The following is a 6,000-nucleotide window of genomic DNA, read 5'->3' as shown; positions in this document are numbered from 1 at the left end:
ATACCACGGGTGGTTAGAGTTAAAAGCTCCATATATGTATATACAAGTTGGGAGTATTGTTAACCTGTTTCACTGTTTGGACTGACTACTTTTAGTTGGGGACCGATAAATATATATATACTAGATGGCTTTATGCCGTCGCACTTGTACCAACACTTTAGATTATAGTGTATCTATGTGTATGTAGTTGTGTTTGGATCGTGATATATATATATACTATGTTCAAAACACGATTAATATAACATTGTAGTTTGTGCTCCGTATCTAAAACTTTATTATATTAGTGTTTGCTACGAATACAAAATCGGTAAAAATTTATTAATATTTTTTAAAAGAGAAGACTTGTTTAAAAGGAAACTATTTTCCTTTCTTTGAGATAAAACAATGGCAATATTTAAGCATCAGTTGATACTTTCAATTTTAATTCGATTAATTTAAAGGTGTAAAATACTTATTATTTTTTATCAAATTTTGATTTGGATAATTCTAATTCAAATTATTAAATTAATTTTACATGTTTAAAACGAAACAAAGTAGAAATTGATTTTCTATTTAAATGAAGAAATACTATTTTTTTAATTTTTGGTAAATATTTCGCTTAGCTCATTTTACTCGTCATTGTCTTTTGCATGATTTTTTTAAGAAAATGTCGATTAGAATTATAATTTGACTAATTTACCTTATTCATTATTTGATCTCCATTTGATTTTTTTTTTTACGACATTAATCTCTTTTCGCATTTATTAGAGTAAGAATAAAAATGAAAAAGTAATTACATTCTATCTTATTTTAAAATATAAATATTTAGTATATTTATTTTAGTAAACATAATAAATAAATGACATGGCGGAATAGCAAATATAACAGTTCAATATCTAGATTAGATCTCAGGCTAATATAAAAAAAAAAAAAATTGTATGGTTTGGCTACTTAACCTTTTGAAGAAAAGCAATAATATGTGGTCCATGTTTTTTGTTGTACAATAATTTTAGTTGCTCCCACTAATGGATTGATACGCATGTGGCAATGAATCCATCATTATTGATTTAATGGGATACTTTGGAAATTACATCAATATTATTTGATTTTTTAATATGAGGTGCACTTTTTTTTTTTTTGGACATTATTAGTTTGCACTGTTTTTATGCATATATATATATAATCAAAACACGATTAATATAACATTGTAGTTTGTCTTTCCGTATCTAAAACTTTATTATGTTAGTGTTTGTTACGAATATAAAGTCTGCATTTTTTTTTTTACATTTTTTTTTAAAATATGGGGTTCACTTTTTTTTTTTATATTGCTTGATTTTGTTAATATCGGGTCCACTTTTATTTTTGTTAGTTTGGAGATGGTGGGTTTCACTTTTTTATTTTTTTATTTATATTTACTTGATGTTGTGTAGTATGGGGCCCACCCTTTTTTTAATGGACCGACGACGAAGCATGGGTCTAAACCCATGCTTCTATATAGTTAAAATTTTGAAGATGGGGTTCACATTTTTTGCTGTACAATAATTTCATTTGCTCCCGCTAATGGGTTGGTACGCATGTGGCAATAAATCCATCATTATTGACTTATAGCCTGTTTGACCAAGCTTTTAAAAACAACTTATTTTAAAAAGTACTTTTGAAAAAAATACTTTTCAAAAAAGTACTTTTGGCTAAAAGCAGTTTGTGTTTGGCCATAATTTAAAAAGTACTTTTGAGCAGCGATTAGTGTTTGGCCAAGCTTTTAAAAAGTGTTTTTATGTGTATTTTTCTCAAAGTATTTTTCAAAAAAGTGCTTTTGGGCAAAAGCTATTTTTTTTAATTTCTGAAAAATTGCTTATGCTATTCCCCAAAAACACTTATTTTCTCCCAAAAGCTTGCCAAACACCTCATTTTTTTTTTAAAAAAAATAAGCACTTATTGAAAAAATAAGCACTTTTGGGGAAAAAATAAGCTTGGCCAAACAGGCTAATAATGGGAATATTTTGGGAATTACATAAATATTGTTTGATTTTTAATATGGGTGCAAGTTTTTTTTTTTATATTACTTTTTTTTAATATGGGGTCCACTTTTTTTTTTATATTGCTTAATTTTTTTAATATGAGATCCACCTTTTTTTTTTCCTTTTTTTTTCCTACATGAGTTTGGAGGATTTTTTTTTTTATATATTTTTTAATTTTTTTACATGGGATCCACTCTTTTTTTTCTCTTTTTTTTTTTAAACATGGGTTGGGGATGGATCATCTCCAACTCATGCCTATATATAGTACTAGACGGTCTATGCCCGTGCTGCGCACGGGCCCAACACTTTAGATTATAGTGCATTTATGTGTATGTAATTGTGTTTGGATACTGTTTATATATATATACACACTATGTTCAAAACACGATTAATATAACATTGTAGTTTGTGCTCCGTATTTAAAACTTTATTATATTAGTGTTTGCTACGAATACAAAATCGGCAAATTTATTAATATTTTTTAAAAGAGAAGACTTGTTTAAAAGGAAACTATTTTCCTTTCATTGAGATAAAATAATAGCAATATTTAAGCACCAGTTGATACTTTCAATTTTAATTCGATTAATTTAAAGGTGTGAAATACTTATTATTTTTTATCAAATTTTGATTTGGATAATTATAATTCAAATTATTAAATTAATTTTATGTGGCAATGAATCCATCATTCTTGACTTAATGAGATACTTTGAAAATTACATGAATATTGTTTGATTTTTTAATTTGGGATGCACTTTTTTTTTTGGGACATTATTAGTTTGCACTATTTTTATGCATATATATATATATATATATATATATATATATATATATATATATATATATATATACATACATACTATGTTCAAAACACGATTAATATAATGTTATAATTTGTGCTCCGTATCTAAAACTTTATTATATTAGTGTTGACATTATTTATTCTTTTAATATGAGGTTAACTTTTTTATTTTTTTTTTATTTTTATATTCGTTTGATTTTGTTAATATAGGTTCACTTTTTTTAGTGAGTTTAGAGATGGTGGGTTCCACTTTTTTTTTTCTTTTTTTTTATTTTATTTTTTATATTGCTTAGTGTTGTTTAGTATGGGCCCACCCTTTATAGGATGCACTTTTTTTTTTGTTGACATTATTAGTTTGTACTATTTTTATGCATATAATATATATATATATATATATACACACACACTATGCTCAAAACACGATTAATATAATATTGTAGTTTGCGCTTCGTATCTAAAACTTTATTATATTAGTGTTTGCTACGAATACAAAGTCTGCACTTTTTCTTTTTTGACATTATTTATTTTTTTAATATGGATTCACTTTTTTATATTGCTTGGTGGTGTTTAGTATGGGGTTCACCCCTTTTTTTTTAAGGGGCTACGGACGATGAACGGGGTCCACTTTTTTTTTCCGTGAGTTTAGAGATGGTGGGTTCCACTTTTTTTTCTTTTTTTTTATTTTTTTTTATTTTTTATATTGCTTATTGTTTAGTATGGAGCCCACCCTTTATAGGGTGCACTTTTTTTTTGACATTATTAGTTTGCACTATTTTTATACATATAATATATATATACTATCCTCAAAACACGATTAATATAATATTATAGTTTGCGCTTCGTATTTAAAATTTTATTATATTAGTATTTGCTCAAAACACTAATATAATAAAATTTTAGATACGGAAAGCACAAATTACAACGTTATATTAATCGTGTTTTGAAATATATATATATATATATATATATATATTATATGCATAAAAATAGTGCAAACTAATAATGTCCAAAAGGGTGAGCCCCATACTAAACAACACCAAGCAATATAAAAAAAAAAACTGAATCCCACATATATATATATATATATATATATTAATATAAAATGACCGTTTGATTTTCTAAGCATTTTTGTATTTTAAGTATGTTTTGTCTGATAATTTCATTTGCTCCCTCTAATGGGTTGATACTTTAATGCCAAGAAATGAATCCATCATTATTGATTTAATTGTTTGATTTTTTTAAGCACTTTTTTTTTTTTAACATTGTTTGTTGATTTAATTGTTTGATTTTTTTTTTGTTTGTTTTTTTAATATGGGATTCACTTTTTTTTTTTTGTTGATATTGCTTGATTTTGTTAATATGGGATCCACTTTTTTTTTTTCTTGTGAGTTTGGATGTGGTGGGTTCCACTTGTTTTTTTTTTTTTTTTTTAATTACTGGTTGATGTTTAATATGGGACCCACAAATTACTGGTTGGTGTTTAATATGGGACCCATAATTTTTTTTAAATATTAGCAGTTGTTTAAAATATGTGGGCCATAATTTTTTTTTTAAATATTAGTAGTTGTTTTTAAATATTAGCACTTATTTAAAATATGTGGGCCCATATATTTTTTTTTAAAATATTAATAGTTGTTTAAAATATGTGGGCCCACAATTTTTTTTGGGCCCACAAACGGACGACGAAAAAGTTGCCCACACCCACCTTTCTATATAGTAGTAATAAATGATAATATAGACATAAATAAAAAGGCACAGACAAATATTAATGATTTGACTGCCCCATTTGATAACTCACTTTCCCAGGACACTTATATAACCTCCGTGGTCCACAATTTTATTAAAACTTATTAACATAACGGTCCCTCCGGTTAACATTATTTTCTTATTAGTTTGATGTTTGAAAAAGAATGATACATTTTCATCCGTTCTTAATGATAAACTTTTATCGTCATATTAATGCTACATCAGGCCACAAATTTCATAAATCTTAGTTACATAAACATTTTTATACTTATCTAAAATAACAAGTTTCAAAAGTTTTTTTTTCGTTCTTAAATTCTTCGTCAAATCAAATTATGACAAATAAAATAAAACGAATGGAGTATTCTTTAACGGTCATGGCCTGCTTACAAGTCCGAAGGAGTTGGGGGAGAAATTGGGGAAGACTGACTCGGGTAGAAAAAATTGATGTAAGAATATATATAAAATTGTTTGAATTAGCCGCGCATGTCTTACCCTTTTTTTTACACCATCGTGTAAGAACAATGACCTGCTGTAGCAGGTTGCCAATTTTTTTTAAATTTTTTATTTTTGGTAAATATTTTATATAAAAAAAAAAAAAAAAAAAAAGATGTTGCTTTTCTCTCCCTCCTTTACAAACCCGTCTCCCCCACCCTCAGTAAGTCAATTTATTTTCTCTGCTTTTCCTACACAGTACACACACAGGAATTAACACCTTCAATGAATCCACCATCTCAATTTCTGAGTTTTCCCTCGAAGGTCTCTGTCAGTACTATAATAATGCATCTTTTGCTTTTGCTAATTCTATTTCCATATCCTTAATCAAATCTAACTTTCTTGGATATATATATTTCTTTTGGTTTTGTTTCCAGGATTTACTGGCATTTTTGCATGGATATTAAATGTTTTTTGACCTCCATAGCAAAAGAGAGAACATATTATGGTGAAAAAGGGTGCCCTAGCCCCTAATTTCTCCATTTTATAAGGGACTATGCCTTCATCTTTAATCTCTTTCAACGTATGAATTAGATTTTCATGAAACAAGAAAACGTTATGAATTGAAGTTTCTAAAAGAAATCCATGGAATAAAAAGCATGGAGTCATTTTTGCCGCTGTTATGACGTTGCCAGCATCAAAGAGAGAAGAAAGGTCGAGAAAGGAAATACATTTAAAAGTAGAAAATAATTATGATTATAGTACAATTAAGATTGTAATTGCCTTTAATGTTTTTTAATTATAATGACATTTATAATACTTATAGATAATTAACTTTACCTTTAAAATTACCTGAAGGTGTAAAAAGATTAGTACAATGACAGTGCACCAAACTTAAATTCATTAAAAATTTTATATATTAATCAGACTGAGTGAAAATAATCCACGTAGAGCTAGACAAATGTCATTTTTTAATTGAATTTGGTGGAATGAGTAATCTTTTCGTGGTCGAGGGACAACCAACAA

Source organism: Lycium ferocissimum, chromosome 5, assembly GCF_029784015.1.
Source record: "Lycium ferocissimum isolate CSIRO_LF1 chromosome 5, AGI_CSIRO_Lferr_CH_V1, whole genome shotgun sequence".
NCBI lineage: Eukaryota > Viridiplantae > Streptophyta > Magnoliopsida > Solanales > Solanaceae > Lycium > Lycium ferocissimum.
The sequence above is the reverse complement of the archived record's forward strand: the minus strand, read 5'-3'. Positions refer to the sequence as shown.